At 31.9% G+C, this 21,198-nt stretch overlaps 1 protein-coding gene and 1 long non-coding RNA gene across 5 annotated transcripts in view; one reads left to right on the top strand and one right to left on the bottom strand.

Moving 5' to 3' along the window:
* Nucleotides 1-21,198, bottom strand: part of LOC126774447 (tyrosine-protein phosphatase Lar) — a 387,053-nt gene that overhangs the window by 322,524 nt on the left and 43,331 nt on the right. The gene's annotated exons all lie outside the window — the stretch shown is intronic.
* LOC126774505 (uncharacterized) lies at nt 15,858-19,411 on the top strand. The gene is made up of 4 exons (XR_007669820.1): nt 15,858-15,985; nt 16,059-16,182; nt 17,659-17,936; nt 19,014-19,411. It is a non-coding gene; the product is annotated as an uncharacterized LOC126774505 (long non-coding RNA).

Here is a 21,198-nt window from a genome sequence, read left to right as displayed (position 1 = left end):
CATCACGCAATAATATAAAATTAAAGGGGCTCAAATATATATTTAAATATTAAAAGAAATTGAAAAAAAATAAGACTAATTTAAAGTACTACGAAACTAATTAATTATACAATTAATTTATATTTATAAAGACTAATGTTCTAATTAAGAGCTAACTAAATCAAAACTAAATACCAAATTGCATAGAGCAAGCACCGCATTGCTATAAAATAGCAATGGGAATGGATGATGAGCGACGCAATTTGCGATTGCGGATAGTGCCTTCTGTATATTATTGTATTAACGGAACTTATTTTATTATTGTTCCACGTATTCAATAAAATACTATTATAACAGTATATATTTCTTTATGTAATATACATAATCAATAGGTTTGTCTTAATTTATTACAAGTCACGCAGAAAAATTTTGAAACATTAGTTTTTAGACGCTAGAAAACATATTTAAATGTTTCTGTTGTAAGATAATACGATGTATATATTTATATATAAATATACATAAATGAACGGATTATTATCATTTCTTAATAACTTATATAGTGATTTTCATTGCTTATTATTATTATACCGGTGAAAGTGAGTTTGTTTGTTCGTTTGTCTGTTTGTTTGTTACGCTTTCACGGCTTAACTATTCAAGTGATCTTAAAGAAATTCTGCATACACGTTGTCAGACGTACAGAAAAGTACGAACGACTAGCGGAAAATAGTCATAACGGGCCTTGTAATTATTACAGGCGGCATATGGCTATAACAGCCAGCAGTAATATATCGCATATCCTGGTTCAGGATATTAATATACAAAGAAAATAAATGCCTATTCGATAATCAATTAATTCTGTTGCAATTTCCGTAGTTGACTTGATGTGTTCATAAAACACATGAGTACGATAACTATCTCAAACATGTTACTCAATAACATGGGTTGTTTACACCTGCGCTTTGTAATTACTATTTTAATTCTAGTTGCACGCCTAACTAGGGTTTGAATTCCTTCATAATACTAAAATTAGAAACTGTATCGACTAAGTTAAATTAACAAAGTTTTTTGATGTTGTGGCAGAGCACATTTGAGCGAAATGACTCGAGGGAGCTCGGTTCGAATTTCATAATTATGGAAAAATATTAAATAAGAACCTAATTTAAAAAAAAAAAACATAAATTCACGCTGAAACAAGCGTGAATTTTTACAATTTAGACTGTTTTTATTATTAATTGCATTATAATTTAAAATATACTACCATTAATAATATTACAAACGCGAAACTGAATTCGTTTATTTCTTGCGCTTTCTTAACTACTCTATCGATCATCATGAAATTTTGCATTCATGTTGTCTGGGGTACAGAAAAGGACATTCGGTAGTAATATATTACACTACGTTAACATTTACGTAATACAATCGATAAAAATGAATATTGCTATTATAGTTTATGATATGTAAATATAAAGAAGATCTACGCATTATTCACGAAAAGCCAAAATTTAACATTAAAAAATATCCATAAAGACCGCAGTCGGTTCCCCACAACCGCCAAAGATCGTGCGTTATCAATTTAACGCAAAAACCAACATTTAGTAGCTGTATCTCACGCCCGCACCCCGTAAGTAATACTCACTATAAATCAGATACGACTTTTTATTGAATCCCACAACCATAATTTTGTTTACCTGCCCCTCACTGGATTTATATAGCGGCGATATTCGCCCTCAACCGCTGTTTTAATTTATTCTTTATGTTTATTTTAATGCGAGGTTGCTGTCTATACTTTTTTAACACTATTTGAACATTTTAGTTTCACATATAAACGATTAAATTATGAAAATTAAGTGTACGAATGTCAAAAGATCCGATAAATAACTTGATAATTCTGAATTAACATTTCTTTAGTTTTATTAATTATAATTTATTTAATACGATATGAATACAATTTACATCATCCGCATACCTGTTGAAATTAAGTATGAATCTACTGCAAAGCTTCGAATTGCAAACGATGGTATCTAATTCTATTTTCCATACACCTCCAAGCGTTGTATAATTTTCAATCCACAACGATAAGGTACAATAACATTTGAACATAATATAAATGCAGACAGGACGAAATTCACACGTCCTTGTTAAGGTCCCTTTCATCTCATCGCCACGGGCTGTTTGTCCCTCGCAGATAAGCCTTTATACCCATTGTCAGTGTTGAGGCCCAGATAGATGGATTCGATGGTCATTAAAAAAACGGCTAGCAATAACACTGCCCAGTATAATCTTATACAAGCAAATGTGACGTCAGAGTCGCTTCACTTTTAATTGAACCATGAAATTCGATATCGAATTTTTGGCAAAAGAATAATTAATGTCTACCATTGTTATATTCGTAACACATAGGTGTAGTTTTATTTAGTTATTAATTTATTATTTAAGAATGTTTTTATTCATAATCTGTATTTCAAATTGTATGAAATTTTTTTTTTTTAATTTATCTTTTCTTCCATTATTATTTAAGATGCTTAGTGTCATTTTTACATGTCGTGGTTACCTATAAGTATAGCAACTTTTACCTTTAGACCTATTAATTTGTACACTTTTAATTTTTAATTATTAATGTATGTCATGTTGGTAAAAAAAAGTAAAGTAAAGTAACAGCCTGTAAATGTCCCACTGCTGGGCTAAGGCCTCCTCTCCCTTTTTTGAGGAGAAGGTTTGGAGCTTATCCCACCACGCTGCTCCAATGCGGGTTGGTGGAATACACATGTGGCATAATTTCGATGAAATTAGACACATGTAGGTTTCCTCACGATGTTTTCCTTCACCGAAAAGCACGAGATGAATTATAAACAGAAATTAAGCACGTGAAAATTCAGAGGTGCTTGCCCGGGTTTGAACCCACGTTAATAAATAAATAATGTGAACATGATAGGACATAAAAAAAAACGATACTTTGAGCTATTATCCCGCACGTTTGCGTAGGTGGTGCGAGTAGTACATCGTAATCCTTATGTAAATAACACGTTATACAGATACTGCTAAATGTCACATTAAATAATCTAACAATACTTGACTAGTCATTCATTATGCTGCCATCGGTTGCATACTTATAAAGAACGCATAGCATATTTTCAGTCTTCTTGGCTGCGTATTGTAGCGTTTAACCTAAGTCTCTATTAACATACATATATTGTAAATCTGAATAGTTCGTATAGTTGAACGCTCCTTATTTCAAAAAATACCACGTCAATTTGAACAATTCTTTATTGAGAAAGGTTATAAGGCTATATAACTTCAAGCTACGACCGTAAGATGCGATGCAGTAACCATAAACGTCAAATAATATGGCGACCTGTATGTTACAGGCATGCATAATCAAAATTTAATGCGGGTAAACCGCAGGGCACAACTAGTTAAATACATTCATAGCAAGGAATTCAAAATGGTGCGTTCGGAATACTTTGGTGTTAATTATTATCTTCGGAGCGATAAACGTAATAAATGTCAAGTTTAATAATATGTTGTTAACAAATCGAATCTATTATTCACAGACGCCACAACGACCCATTTAAAGTGTCATAAATATATTAATAGCCCTATTAATGACATGGCATATCACGTTATTGCTATTATATTCATAGAGAAAAATCATCGACGTATAATAAAACACATTGATTTCATTATGTATTTGCATTATAATCAAACCAATATGTATTGACAAAATAAGTTTTCCCGCATTTTCATTCATTTTCCACTCGCTTCCGAAACAGACGATATGATAGTTGTTTTTTTTTTATAGAATAGGAAGGCGGACGAGCATATGGGCCACCTGATGGTAAGTGGTCACCAAACGCCCTTAGACATTGACATTGTAAGAAATGTTAACCATTGCTTACATCACCAATGCGCCACCAACCTTGGGAACTAAGATGTTATGTCCCTTGTGCCTGTAATTACACTGACTCACTCACCCTTCAAACCGAAACACAACAATACCAAGTACTGCAATGTTTACATGCGATGTTTGCCTGGGATCGAATCAGCAAATTTCGCTTAAAATTCCTCGTAAATTTAACTCAACAACTAAACAATCGCGGCTTCATCTATTTTATCATATTAGTAGTTTAGTTAATTAAGTGAATTCTTAACTTTGGTATTTAAAAAACTGAATGGCATAATGGCTTTGTTATGCTAGTGACGTCACACACACATGTAATGTTAATAAGCGTTTATAACATAGTTAGCGAAGGTGATAATTTATTAGGTCTTACGATATGTATTAAAATCATTTTGCTATGATGAGGGTTTCATGAGTTATTTAGCTTCAACAAGGACTTGAGAATGTGAAATGAATTAAGATGAACACCGTTTTGTGGTCTGAATACGCTAAATTATGTTTCAAGCGGTCTTCCCTACCAACCATTGAGGCTAAGTGCGAAATCAGACTGAGCCGATTCGGTCAAATAACGCAAGTGTATCTATACCAAAACTACCAAACAAACATACTCGAGTATGATTTATACTCTTGAAACAGAATTCTTGATCGTAGGAGGCAGTTATAATCTACGTGGTAGGCAATCTTTTTTCCAATGTCGTCAGTAATAACTCTAAATTACATTCTGATATTCAGATACCAAAGCAAACGTACATTATTAACTCAATTATCAACGTAGTAAATATAATATATTAGCAGACATTTTAAAACACATTTTAGAAATCCATATAAAAACTTCATGTGATTAATACGCCAAGACTTTTGTCTACCATATAACTTTATTATACTAGTATAAATATTATATAACTAACAAACATCTCTTAGAAAACAAAATATTCTGTCATATACAAACAAAATTTATCGTACCATAAAAAATTATAAAACAAAATAAAACGGTGAATGATGAAACAAAGAAATCATTTATATACTTACATAATAGACGCAAAGCAAAAAGCACCCGGTAACCGCTTACGAAATATAAGCTAATTCCAATAACAAATCGCCTGTTACCAGTATCCTGTAAGCCTCTAATCCAATCATAGAAAAAAGTTGCGTGCCCGAGGCTCAGTTCATTTAACTTTTAATGCGACTTTCGTCAAACCACTCCCGACTTAATGAACCGTTAAATTTTACAACATTCTCGTAGACTCTTTCATTATTAAGGCATTGTGCGAGATTAATACAAAAAGCGTACAAAATATAATGATGTATGGTCCTAATAAATCCTGAAGCAAAAGTTGTGTGATTAAAATTTGAAAACAGCCAAGACTGGATCAAAGTCACATCAGTAAATCACATATGACACGTCATATAATAAACGCGTTCTAATTTTATCAAATATATTCAAACCGCAGTATTTTGCTGTAGTATGAGCAAGATCACAACTAATTCAACTTCACGCTTGTTGTTTTACGAAACTATTAAAAATATGCAGTTACATCGTTTCATTCTTCGAGACGGGGTAAGGGTTATTATTAATATTACTTTATTAATTCGCAAATAATAATACAAGGAGTGGCGAACCAAAACCTGATTCGTCAGACTATACGTCTGCACAATTTATTCTGTTCTTTGTTTTGTTTCTAAATTACTGGCGACAGAGTCGGTTTGGTTTTCGCTACAAACCATCCGTAATACTATAAACTATTCAATGGTTTTTACTGGTGGGAGAGCTTTGTGCAATGTCGTCTGGGTAGGTACCTCCTACTCGTCAGATATTCTACCGGAAAAACAACAGTACTTGGTATAGTTGTGTTCCGGTTTGTACGGCCCACTCAGGGCCAGTGTAATAACAGGCACAAGTGACATAACATCTTAGTTCCCAAGGTTGGTGGCGCATTGGTGATGTAAGCGATGGTTAACATTTTTTACAATGCCAATGTCTATGGGTGTTGGTGACCACTTACCATCAGGTGGTCCATATGCTCGTCCGCCTTCCTATTATATAAAAAAAAATATGTTGATTTCGATACGACAATGTAATTTCTAAACACAGAAAAAAAACTAAACGAAATAGCAATCAACAAAGTACTCCTCATATCACTAAAGTACTTACGGCGTGTATGCAAACTCATACACATATCACATGAATGCACTTATGTTTTTATAGGGCCATCAAAATTTTATAGCTCGGAGTGCGTTCGATGCTCTATCGAGTGGCAACCCGGCGCTCTGTAGTCTATTTTAAAATCCTTTCTAGTTTGAGCTATTTAATAGGATTTATATCCTTGAGTGTTTTAGAGTTTGATCATATCTTCGATAGTAATTAATTAAGCAAGTCAGGCAATATTGAAGCCGTCAGTCTAACTACACTACACTACTAAGTTAAAAGCGTGTGTGTATATAACATATATTTTATTCATCCTCCATTAACTAATACTAACTTCGGACTTTTTCCCATCCATAATTTTGTATAGAATAAAATATGTATGATTTTTAATAAAAACTTCAAATTTTTGTGGCAAATGTTTGAGTAATAAATTTTAATGCGCTTTCACTATAATAAATGACCTAAATTCGAGTATAAACCAACGATAGTCGTAAAAGTTATGACGTTTTTAAAGCACGAGTTACATTTTAAGTAGTAATTATATATTTAATTTCATTTATAATTCATTTGCCCATTTGCCCTACCGGCGCATATAAAAAAATTGTTATGAAACGTCAAATGGAGAAAATTTAAAATTTTTTTTTGCAACCCGATTTGAGTAAAGAACACCCCTTTGAGCAGTTCATTATACCGCATAACACCTATAAGTAGATAAAAGTAGTAGTAGATTGACCTGAAGGGTGAACGAGCCAAAGTAATTACAAACACAAAGAACATACAAATACATTTATCAATATACCTTTTATTATTGGAAATATAAAAAAATAGGCCCATTTTAAGCAACTAAGAAATATCGATCTTTCTAGAACAATGGCTTCTTAATTCTTTCTTCATAAGCAACAAGACGTACAAGCTGCTTTAGCTAATCCATTTACTTCTATTTATCTACAACTAGTCTATGTATAACACATCGATGTGTGATCCACTTAATGTCAATTGCAGCAATTGCCCGACGTGCTCGCTTTAACACGATTATGACGAAACAAGTCAAACATAATATAGTTTAGTGAGATATTCTGATAAATCGTTACGATATTCATTAAATAATAACGTTAAAACTCGATATATTAAGAACTCTTCTAGTAATTTCGCCAATAAAATTTTTTATAAGCGAAATAGATTATGGTGTCATAAACTTTTTCTAGCGGACCATCTAAAATAAAACATAAAATTAATTGAAACATTATCCCTAGAATCATCAGTAAAATTATAACTTGATACAATAGTTTTTAAGAAAGGTTTATAAATACTTATAAATAAATCTAATAACATCTCGATGTCGAAGTCTCAATTTTATAAAACAACAGATTTATATAAATATTCAAAGGATAATTAAATGGAAATTAAAATGGCTACGCCTAGAGCTATCAATCTTTTGACAATAATTGACCTGAACATATTTCAAGTTACATAACAAGCATTTTAATCGTAATAACTCTCAGATGGCAGAGGACAATTTAAACTCAGGTATAATAAAAATTGACATTACAATAAAGAGAGATAAAATTATAGCCCTCGAGAGGGCTTTGATGAATCAAATCAATAGGTGGTAGCTCTTTGTGCTGGCTCGTCTGTGAGGAAACATACATCAATTGTTCCTCAAACAGCTTCAATCATTTCTTTAGCTGTATTCAGGTTTGAGTGAGTTATCAAGTGTAATTTCAGGAACAAGAGAATCTTAGATTTCGTAATTGATAGCGCATAACGATTACAATTACGATTCAATGGCTGTACTGACTTAAATATTAAAAAAAAAGACGATATTATTATTTTCTTTAATTTAACACCATCTGAATTCACTGAATATATTTTAATGAAAATCATTACAATAATATCGTATGTCGGGCCAATTTCTGTACGAGCGTTTCTATAGATATCGAATTTAATTAACATCAATGAGTTTTGATGTTTTATATTCGTGAATATGGAGATATCAAATAGCTATAAATAACAAAAAAAAAATAGGATTACAACAGAATAGAAGTAAACATTTTAATTAAATCCTTTAATCAGATTGCTGCCAATAACATATATATATATATAAAGCATTTTTTATTTATTTAACATATATTTATTTATAAAGCAACTTAATCGAGTTGTAGATGGTATCAGTCCGTAGAGATAAGCGGGGATTAAAAAATATTAGAAACGAATTGCAAAAAAAAAACAAAACAAACAGTACGCAACGGATCATCTGCACAGACTTTACATTGACATTGGCAAAAGTGGATGCGTTCCGTGTTAATTATTATGTTTTTGTTCAATATAAAAAATAAATACGTATAAATAAATCTTACGCATCAACATTTATGAAAAGATAATTTTATTAAATGCAATAAATACAAATGAAGACATTTTCGTATAAATAAATTGTTCCTAATAAGAGTCCATATCACTAGTCTATGCATATCTATGCAAATAGATATCATCGTCTTGAACGTCCATTATTATATTTATCTTTCTCTGTACTCCACTATGGTGGAAGTTGACAAACGGTACTTAAAATTCATTTTGCATTACATAATATTTTGAAATAAAAACTCCCAAGTTCAGATAAAAATACGCCAAGACCCAGAGTTTAAAAGTAACGAACTAGACATTTTATTTCTCAAATGATTAACACATTCACAATTTCAACTCGAAGACAAACTTGAATGGAACAAATTAGTACCTTAATTTTATTTTGCGCTCTTGAAAATTTGTTTAAAATCGCTTTATAACTTATGGTGAAATTGAAGGAAATATAAGGTTGAAATTAAAAGACAAATTACAGGCCGTAAATATCTTCCTGCCAAAAAGAAAACATAAGATGTTAAAATTGTCGTTTTCGTTTTCAAATTGTCAGCAAATAAAAGTTAGTAACGTGCGATTGAAAAATCAGGCATCGATTATATAAACATATTATTGTCATGTGTATCCTCAACCATATTGTCTGACATCTATTTTAATAAATAAATTCGTAATACCTAAATTATTTGTAAATAATTGCCACTATATTATCATAAATTTAATTTAAAAAAAATGTAATAGTTCTTGTATCACACGTTACTCAAGAACAAAATATAATTTTAAAAATCAAATGTAATTGTTTGGAATTGTTTTTTTAATTGTCTTTTTAAAACATAAAATAAATACGAAACTGGGTGCAACCGTAATTAAATTAAATACTCTTGTATAATATGAAATATTTTTTCTGAGTAATTAAAAAGCATAAGCATGCCTCACAAATCACTCTTGGCATGTGTCAAAATAATCCTATGTCACTTGTGGGAAGGGTTATTTACCTCCATATTTATGTCATCGGGTCGTGGGGTCCCCAGCGAGTTAAATACATTCTCGAGACTCGCATAACAAAACAAATACAATTTGTATCAGGCCTAACGTAGTTAGTGTTAAAAGTAAATAGACCCATCACAATCGTTGTGTGAAAACAAATGCATTACATTTTGATAAATATCCTCTGGGAAAAAAGCACAATGATGTTTGTAGGAATAGGATCTATTTATTAATTAAACTTTTTTATAAAATTAAGTTTGTATTAAGACAAGAATAATAAAAAACTGAGATTAGTAGCGAGGAAGCTAGTTTTCGTAACTATCAAGAGAATCAACAAACTCTCAATATAGGATCTATTGACTATTTTAAGTAACTATAGTTTTATTACCATATCTACTTACGTAATGAAAAAAACTTATGCTTTACTTTACGGTAAAAGGGTTATTTTTTTGCTCGAATAAAAATTGTAATTTAAAGATTGCTTCGAAAATGTTTACCTTCATAGCATCTACTCCGGTAAGAGCTACCACAGGTTCACCTAAATTTTTAACGCAACCTATCAAACGGAGTGCAATTTATGGAATAACTTGCGTACTTGCATATTACAATTTTTTAAATAAAATACTATAGAACTATTAATAACTTTAACCCTTATATGAGATAAAAGTAAGCTTACTGTGCTGTACTTACAATACAATATAAAAAAAATACTATAATTATTGGAATATCCCAATAAAAATATTATCATTACGCCCTGCCTAGAAAAAGCTTAGGAATGTTTAATAAATATCAGTTTATATTTCTTTTGAGATTAAGCTTAAATTATATATTCGCTGGATCAATGTCTATGGCGGTTACTGAAAATGTTAAAAAGGGTAGTAATAAATACAGTAACATTGCATCCTTTAGCAAATTTTTTTTTCAGGGATAATTTATTTATATAAAAAATTAAAAAAGAATGAAACAATTATCATGATTATTAGTTTGTATCGTTAACACCTCGAATATTGTAGTAATTTTTTTTATATTTGCCGGGAAGGCAAATGACTCTACTCCACCTGATGGTAAGTGGTAGTAGAGTCCAAACGCGACGACGCCCAGTACAGTCGGGAAGAATGTTCTACACTAGCCCCGCCTTGCCGGCCCGCAAGATGTCTTTTCACGCCTCGTTTGAAAGAACGGGTTGTAAGAGGACACGTGAGCTGGTAAAGAATTCTATTTTTTGGAAGTGCGACAAAGAAAGGAGTTGCCAAATTTCTTTGTGGGCGATGGAATTGATGTCACAGTTAGGCGGACAGACATACAGACATACATTGAGAGCCAGCACGCATAGACTTATGAAGGAAGGGGGAAGCAGGAATTAGAGAGAATAATTCCTCAGAGCACTCGCCGTGATATAAAGCGCTCAGCGCTGCTATGTCTCGACGCAATTGTAAAGGCTCGAGGGTGTTTGTGACCTTTACGTCGCCAATAATGCTTGATAGTCAGCACGACACTATTTGGCATTGTTATTTGTATAGTGCACAGTATGTTCGATTTTGTCCAGGTTTTTTTTAAAATAGGATGCTCGGAAGATATCATTATAATATTTTTTTTGTACGACGAGTTTTTTAAATAAATTGTCTTTTATATAAGTAAATTTAAACCGATCCGGAAAATCGATTAGTTACAATTTCACGTTCAAATTGATGCAAAGCATCCGATAACCTGTATGATTTGAATTCTATTCATAGTTACGACAAGAATCTCTGTCCGAGAGTAAGGAATCACAAGAATAAATAAGAATAATGCCGAAACCATGTTCATATTGAATTTTTTGTAATATATCTTTACATTCCGACCTCTAAGTTAAGGATTTTTTTTTATTTTAAAATTACTTAATTTTTATAAATTGTTATTAATAATAAAAAAACATATATAGATAAAACAATGACCTGACTGGTTTTTCATTTTCATTTCCAAATTTCATAAAAATTTTGAAAGTATATTAAGTAACTAGGAATGCTAGGGTTAACACATTGGCACCTCCTGTTATTGAATTCGCGATCATCTTATTTTATGTATTATTTCTTAGCTCGCCAGGTAAATAAATATGGTCTTATAAATTTTTAGATTATGTAAATAATTATATCTGCAGTATATATTAATGTATGTTACTTCATCTTCCAAATAATATATTAAAATAAACTTTCATATCCGCATTAATTGAATCAATTTAACATAACTTAATTCTAACGTAAGGCGAAGCAGAATCATTTATTAGCGTTAGCAGCTATTGCGACGGAAGTAGGAAATTGGAAACATCCGAAGCGCCACTGTTTGTCACTGCGGCCACGTTCGAATTATTGACGACACGAACAGAGACCTAATGTTATCAGTTCATAGATTTCGAATGCATAGCTTGATGTCCCCCCATCGATCGATGTCTGCTTTCTGCTGTGATTAACTTGATTACTTAAACGTAAAGATGGCGTTACATTCAATTATTTTAATTCAATTCAATTATTTACATAGTGAGTTTTGAATATGCCACACATTAAATAATATTTCAATTATCACACAAAAAAAAATATTAATAAGGTCTTTATTTTATATATTATTTAAATGACTATGAAATTAGAATGTGTATACATTTATTGTAAGCTTGAATTAAATTTACCTATTGTTAGGTGTGTGTGTGAGTAGGTAATTCTAGCAATTTAATTTTAAATCACTTAACCGATTGATCTGAAATTTCGCACACTATTTTGGTATTGTTAACAACACCGTCTTGTTAAATAAAAATATCATAATTTGTTCAAAATTGCCGTTGATTTATTCAGCGCTGGTAGTACTTTTTTTCAATATTCTTTTTTTTAAACCCGATTTAATTAAATATTAATATAACCAATCCGTTCAAAAGCGGATTGCGTTCTATACATTTTTTTTAAACTTTTATTCATTTTACTAAAATCTACAATGTATTTTGTCTCTATAACAGATGTCTTTACCATCTATAGAGCGGATCATTCCAGAAAAGTTAGAGAACCTTAAGTTTAACAATATATTGCTGTAACTTTTGCTCTTGACTGGCAAACAGGACGGGAAGGGCGAGATGTCTGACACTAGTATAAATTACACGCATATAGGGCGATCCCAAACGACAAACTTCCTCGAAGAAAAGTAGATATCATCTTCTATTATTTTTTATTATTTTTTACCAAAAAGTAGGAAATTATGGTTAAAAAAACATCGTATATTCGAAAAGCTAACTACAACTATAAAGATAACAAATTTGATTACAAACGAATATGTAAATTGATCATTAAAATAATGACCTTTTTTATGTTTAATTTCTTTAACATAACATTTTCAACTTTATCAAGATCTGAACAAATTTCCATGTCCCATACATTTTTGTAAGATGAACGTTTAAGATATAATATATACATATATAATCGTAGTCATGAAAAATAATATTTATATGGATTTAAAAATGTACACGACGACAATAATTTGCAGTTATTATATAATAATAATAACTTGCATTGAACAAGTTATTATGATTTTAAAATGAAATATTTTAAGAGGTATGCTTACCTCACTTATGCGATCAAGCGAAAACCAATCCCGACGTGACATCCATAAAGCTACGATCACATCTGTGCGACCAAGCGAGATAATTAAAACAAAGTGACTTCGCAATCGTGCGTCAGATCCATAAGACTACATTTTCGTGCACAATGACATATTATAAAAACTGTAGCGCAAAGGACACTCGCGGTCACATTATCAGGCGTGGCTTCATTCTTATACAGTTCATTAATCAGGCTGTGATTTATGATTCCTCAACGACCCGCATGCATTGTCTAATCCTATGGTGGGTGAAAGGAAATGTGTTTTAGACATGGCTAGTTTCGGGGTAAAGGGTCGGCTGGTCTTTGTGGGATCCTGAATTTCTCTCTTTTGTAAAGTTACCGCAAAAACAAGATGAGCGTCACATTTATATTTGGCCACACGATAAAGGGGACTAATGTGCATATTTTGGAATTCGTATAAATTTAATACGAATTTGTAAAATTGACATGACATTTTTTAAGATTAAATTGTTAAATCAAAGTAAGACGGCCCGGTATAAAACAATTTTGTAATCACATTTCATGTTTCATGTTTTTATGGATTTCATTTCATATTTTTATGCGCTGAAATTAACTTTAACGTTAGCTACCATGAAAACAGGTAACTTTACCACAATCTGCAGCAATAGGTATGATAGTAGAGAATTTATAACACAACTTTAAGCTACACAAGACATTAAACAGTACACAAGCTAAGCAGCCAAATCCGGTCACATCTACGTCGGAGTGTTGCGGTCACCGTGTCGTTTGGGTTCGCCGCAGTAACCGCATACGTCGGCCCGACGTTTGTTATGAAACGCTACCAACAAAAACTGACACGGCCTACCATTTTGTGAATATTGTTGAATTTACTTCATCGCATTCCTTTAGCTAACATAAAGTAGTTTGTGGGCTAATTATACATTAAAATCATACAATGCTCTTCGTGTCCAGTACAATAACGCCTTTAGATTGCTGATGGGTTTGCCTCGCTTCTGTAGTGCTTCAGGGATGTTCGCTGAATTGAATATAGACTGTTTTTACGCATTAATGCGAAAAAAGTGTGCATCCTTGGTTGACAGGGTGCGGGCCAGCTCAAACAAAATTCTAATCATGGTAGTTAACAGACTAGACTGTATATTTATAAACCGCTGTTGTAAAGTTTCGGCTGGACCAGTAAATTGTATAAGTAGTAGATAGTAGTGTTTATTTTATTTTTTGTAATTTTGTATATGAGTCTTGTTACTTAAATAAATAAATTATTATTATTATTATAAATACATCAATTCAAACGAGTACTATTTTTTTTGTTTATGCTGTTGTTGTGAAAATTAATTATAATATATATTCAACTGTGAAAACGAATGATCAAATACAAATACTAGACTTAAAACAATGAAAATAATCGTTAGTCGAATTGTAACATTGTAGCTATGAAACAAAGTTATCTATCTATGTTATATTAAGTGAAAAGGAAACAATTTACATAACAAACGAAGTGTTCCATTAGGAGAATTAAAGAGAAACAGACTTCATTCGTACGATGTTCGATATGCGATAAATCGATTGATAATGTAGCGAGTGAACACACATAGCTACATATTATTTCAACATAAAACTGTATCAAATAGACAGTACCTACATTTTATAATTTAACAAATATAAAAGTCATTTTAATAAGTATTAATAAATAAGGCATATTTTATTGTACAATATTATATAGAGGATAAAAGAGCTCAGAGTTATTATTTGTTGTTTTCCATAAAGGTTTAGGTAGATCAATTTAAATTTATCTGGTTATCTTGTTAATGTCTTCTCGTCAAAAGCCGAGATAGCCCAGTGGTAAGATCGCGTGAATCTTAACCGATGAACGTGGGTTCAAGCCTGGGCAAGCACCTCTGAATTTTCATGTGCTTAATTTCTGTTTATAATTCATCTCGTGCTTTTCGGTGAAGGAAAACATCGTGAGGAAACCTGCATGTGTCTAATTTCATCGAAATTCGGGCGCATGTGTATTTCACCAACCCGCATAAGAGCAGCGTGGTGGAATAAGCTCCAAACCTTCTCCTCAAAAAGGGAGAGGAGGCCTTAGCCCAGCAGTGGGACATTTACAGGCTGTTACTTACTTACTTGTTAATGTCTTCTCGGTAGAATGTACATTTCGAATCATTGGTAGCTTTATAAAATGACTATTCACACTGCTTGTAAACCTAGACGTATAAAGTGTATTTATTATTGATTTTGTATAAAAAAAAATAAACAAAATAAATAAGACAAACAGCTATATCTACTGTTACGCAATAGCCTGCCGTTTAAAGAAGTTTAATAACATATAAATAGAAAGATTAAAATAATGAATGACACAAAAAAAAAATCTTCATACATTAATTCATCTTTCCTTTCATTAATTTTCATAAGCACTTAATTGGACTTAGAGCGAATCGAACAAAAAATTAACGAAAACTGTGACGTGGAACCCTTTCGAAACGAAATCACGTCAAAAAATTGGGACCCATCGAATCGGGAATGAGCGCCTGATTGGTTTTTAAAAGGGTATAAACCTTGTACATTACTTGTTAATTTTACTTTGTCATTGGTTTTAATCATATTTAATTAGAAAAAAATCCATAATATAAAATAAAACACCAAATAATCACTTATTACAACATTTATTTTGTTTTTGCTAATGCAGTCACCTATTTATAATATTCATAAACGCTTATTTCATACCTAAGAGTTTTTTATAGATATTTCTATTACCGTCCAAACCGAAAGCTAGAGTAAAAATAAATCCATATGAGTCCTGACCGAGTTCTGTTTACATCTAATCAATGCGTTCGCAGTGATGCGTATTCTTGCAGAACGTATATTACTCTCGAAAATTAAATTAGTATCGACGGAACTCAACGATCGTCTTGTATGTGTATAGCTAAATTAACAAAAGGCTGCTAACATACACATACCATTAAAATCTAAATGAAATTGACTTAAATGAATTGGATTTACTTTTGATAATTGCAGTTACTGATAGTCAGTACTAGAAAATTTAGAAGAAATGAAATGAGAATAGTGTACTTTATGTTAAAAAGACCATTATTTACAGCCTTACGTGAAACTTCTATTGGCGCGCTTCGGGTGTAAGACCAACTTGTAAGCCGTGCCGGAAAACGACATGACGCTCTCTAATGTCGTCATGCCTCCTCTCTGCTACCACTTTGGTGATCGTGGTTCGTATACTTTATACTTCGTTGCTATATATTATAATAATAATAAAAAAATACACTTATTGTTTAACAATATTATACTTTTATTTATACGTTTTTTTTACTATATATACTATCGATGTTAAGCCAGTTAGAAAGTAATAAAAAAATGATATTTAATTAACAAAACTTATAATGCAAAAAATATTCAAACATCAATATAATCAAACAGAAAATTTCAATCAGTATACATATAGTGCTTTCTGAGATCAGCGGTCACGTACAAATTGCCTAGGAGAATAAAATAGAACAACTCGATGCTGTATCAAATTTAACGGTTGGTTTGATAAAATTTCAATTCCGACCAGCGAATAATCTGAAGTAATTTAAAACTTAATATTTAAACATTTTCTATTTGATGATGATGTTTTAAAATATAAATGTACAATAGACAACGCATACTTCTACAATTTAAGTTACAAAACAAATCTTCTACATTACGATTCGAGCGAAGTTGGCCGATCAAACATATGTAACGAATAGCTGCGTAGATATAGTTATTAAAAATAAAAATGGGGAGTGCTTGCGATATGTTAAGATGTATGTTGCCTACGTAAACGGCCTTAGTTATAAGCGTTGATAACGACTGTTTAGTTAAACGCTGATTTCACTCTTTCTGTCAATATTGATTTGACATTTGAAACAAGAAGACACAGTATTGTTTAACTAAATGACCTGATTATAAACAGACAATTGATAATATTATTTTATAACAACATTACATTATTTCTGTCAACATCGACGAAGCTGAGCAAATATTTTACGTGCAAGAGAAATTTGCAAGATAACTATTTCGTTTCTATTAGCCGGTAACCCGGTAAGTTAAATAAATCAATATGAACTGCAGTGTATGCCAAATAATGTATTAGCTAGATCAAGATAGATGAACACAACGATATATATTTACATAACTCAATATGCCTTGTATTTATTTTTAACAACCATAATATCTCTCAGAGACAAATAAATTATATTATCGTGCATTTATCAGTGCTGTTATTTCAACAAGAAATACCCGGCGAGATTCAAATACGGCCCCGGAGCCAGGCTCCACTCGCAACGGAGATTAAGAATGAATTTTTAAAAAGCCGAGATTTGCTACCAATTTAATGCCGCCGAGACCGAAACATCTTTAATAAGAATGTCGCAAAATTATTCTACGTAAGTTCGTTTAAGACAGATTATAAAACAGTTTCATATTTATACACAGATATAATGCTTACGCTGTAAAACGTCTTAACAAATAATAATGTACATATTAAAAAGTGGATCAGTATCGGCATTGTTATAAGCTGTAAAGACGTTTAACGTTTAGTGCTAAATTTCGTATTGAATGCATTTTTATTAAAGGTATAAATAACAGAGAACATTGAACCATTTTAAGTAATACATTGAGTTTCTAACTAACCAAAGTACTAATTCTAACTTTATCTTTTTTAGTCTAGAAGTCCAGTCCTTGCCGCCGCGGTTCTCTTAATGATGTTATAAAAAACTTCTGGAGTCTAGTCACAATCGACGTTACTGTTTTAAATGAACTCTCTGGAATCAGTCATGATAATATCAGATGACTGTTACCAAGTAACAGTGATGGGCCCTATTATGGGACGCCACAGCATATTGGGATATGAGACGGGGTCTCATATCATGGAAACAATATTAAGGACCAGAGTCTGAAGTGAATAAACGGCTCTCCGATTACTCAGTTTCATCAGGCAATGGTAAATTACATTATTTGTATAAGGTGTTTCACCTTAACGTCTATTACCAAGTTGTAGTCGTGTTATTTATCTACATTGAATACCTATCTATAACCTATTCCAATCGGAGTAGTAATAAAGGTAAACAAACCGTAGATTTACAAATTGCATGCGATTTTCTAATTGTTCTGCTGTATTACGCAGTTCTTGATTAATTTATCTTTAGTTTTATTATAACTAAAGGTATAACACTATTCCACTTCAGTAACAGCCTGTGAATGTCCCACTGCTGGGCTAAGGTTTCCTCTCCCTTTTTGAGAAGGTTTTGGAGCTTAATCCACCACGCTGCTCTAATTCGGATCGGTGGAATACACATGTGGTGTACATCCTCACGATGTTTTTCTTCACCGTCAAGCACGAGATGAATTATAATCACAAATTTAGCACATGAAAATTCAGAGGTGCTTGCCCGGGTTTGAACCCACAATCATCGGTTAAGATTCACGCGCTCTTACCACTTTGCCATTTCGGCTATTGCTTATTCCAGTTAACTAATTATAATCACATTAATTTAACTTTCGAAATTCCGATTACAACTTCGCGGACATTGAAAACGCCATTTTTTCGCGAATCCATAGTGAATATCATAGATTATTCAAGATCAATGATATCGCGTCAATCGATATCGATGTCAAAGTTGATTATTTGGGTTTACTCCTCTTGTGGTTGGAATAGGCTATAGCAGTTTTTCTGTTACTTTGAATTTAGATCCCTACTTGCATTGTATAGCAATGCAACAGATCTAAAATAAAACACATAAAAGATGCGTTTTTTCTTACTAAAACAGGCTGGCATACGGGCAAATGGGTCACCTAATGGTAAGTAACTGCCACACACACTGCCCATAGAAATTGGCGCTGTACGAAATATTAGCATTCCATATATAATGCGCCATCAACCTTGGGAACTTAATTGTTATGTACTACAGGCACAAGCCTAGTTACAATATTTCACGCACATTCAAACCGGAACACAACAATATAATAAGAACAATAAATAATCTATATTTGCCACATCGTCTCGTTTTTACAATTCCAGCACGCAGTAACTCCGCGGCATCGGACATTCCTGTAACTTTGCCAAACTCCGCCCCGACGGTATATCACGGTCCGTATTTAAATATATTTTTCAGGGAATCATAAATCGCGAATGAGTACCAACTTCGCTCATTCGTTGTCGCGGCGAAATTTTGTTTGGTAGTTTGTTTCGAGATCCCGGATAAGTTGAGCGTGACAATGCTGAATTTTAAATTGGTTTCCGGATACGAGGCTTACGATTACCTAGCGTTTTAAATGTAATGTTTTATTCCTATTGACGATAATTTATATATTGACTATCTTAATCTATTGACTTTAATCTAAATGCAGGCTATGTACCTGCTTATGTAATAAGTATGGTAATATGTCGATAGTAATGTCAATAGCACTAAACCTATAAACAGCGTTGTATTAAGATATTATGTGGACTAATTTCGTGTTCATTGCTACTATGCTACTATACAGATTTATATATACAATACCGATTCAGGTCAGTACTTAAAAAAACGACACCTTAAAATGAAACGATTATACAATTAAAATAAAAAAACAATATCCACAATATATTTTAGAGAATACTAAAAATTTCACTTCCGTATATCCCTTAATTTTATATTCAAACGAAAATTCCAGAGATAATCCTTACAAAATAAAGACCGCATCCCAAAAGCTCGATCGAACATAAACAACATCATAAAGATGCGAAAGCGTTAAAATTCACTCAAAAGCCGAAAACATTTTATGATGTTCCCAACGACGCGCCCGAGTAAAATATGTACGGAATAAAAGACTAGATGTTATCCAGTGAAGGTTGATGCGAAGTCGCTAGGAAGTTAGTTAATTATGTAAATTGCGGAGTTCCCTCAAGTATAGCTGGATTCACTCAACCCGGGCGGACAAGGCCGTATGATCTAGCTCGTGTACCTACTGTGCGTTGAAATGACATGAGCGAATATTTCAACTTGAATTCATTACCTTGTACAGACCACGAACTACGAACGAAAAGATTTATAATTTAAAATTAAATATTTATAAATTAGTTTCATGATATTAATTCATAACGCTTCTTACAAATACAATAATGTAGAGATAAAAAAACATGTATTTCGCATTCCTTGATTTCATTTCTTGTGGGTAGAATCTATGTATATTCTGAAATGTAACGAACTTTACATTCATTTAATCCGGTAGCATGATGATTCAAATCGGCTTATACTACTTAAACAAAAATTATTTTGATTTTTAGACGCATCTAAGCTCACAGTATATTTTTTGGCACAATTGGTTTCATTCGTTAATTCAAAAAACGTTTTTATCGTAGACGTGAAACCATATAACAGATCTTAAGCTTAGCCATTGGTTTTAAAGAGGTGCAAAAATAATATTGTTTTGAATGAACGACACGACGGCAATACGACACTAAAACGCTTAAGTTTACAATTATTTACTACTAGTAGTATACACTTTTTATTTGACGAGAATATAAAACAAGTAACTCATAACGCATAGCATACCGTTGCCTAGCTACAATGATTATGTTGGTGCTTATCGAAATAAAAAGTGTCGTTATGTAAATAAATTCTAAAAGAACATATCAAGTTCTATAAAAAATCACATTCAAGTAGTTCGAAGCTAAGAGGAGGACGAAGTTTCCATTTCCAATCTGTTCAAAGGTATTAGTGATATAGTTGCAAGGGTAAGAGACATAAATACCGGAGGTGATAAAGATAAAAGTTGCGAGGAGTTATCAACCGATCCGCAGGAAGCAACGAGAAGACTAATCCTTTCCACTCGCTCGGAAGCTGAAATAGCGTATAAATTAGACAACTTTTAGCGAGCAATTTCCTTGTGTACAGGAATAAGATTTAGAACGTTTAGCCGTCTGTGTAATACCTAATAAATATACCTAAAAATAAATTTTATTTTTATTTTTTTATTTTTTATTTTTATTTTATTTATTTGGGAAACATACAGCATAATATAATACATAAAATTTAGTAACAAAATAAATTTCACTTAAGCCAACAAAGTTTCCACTTATACAAACAAACATGGAGTGAACCTAACGATAACAAGTTATTTAACAATTTATTAAGATATATGAATAAAGTATTAAAAATAATTTAAAACAGAAAAAAAAAAACGATAAGTATATTACTGACAAATACAGTTTTTTAGAGCTTCTT

Source organism: Nymphalis io, chromosome 16, assembly GCF_905147045.1.
Source record: "Nymphalis io chromosome 16, ilAglIoxx1.1, whole genome shotgun sequence".
Taxonomy (NCBI): Eukaryota; Metazoa; Arthropoda; class Insecta; order Lepidoptera; family Nymphalidae; genus Nymphalis; species Nymphalis io.
This window is presented reverse-complemented; position numbering and strand designations above follow the sequence as displayed.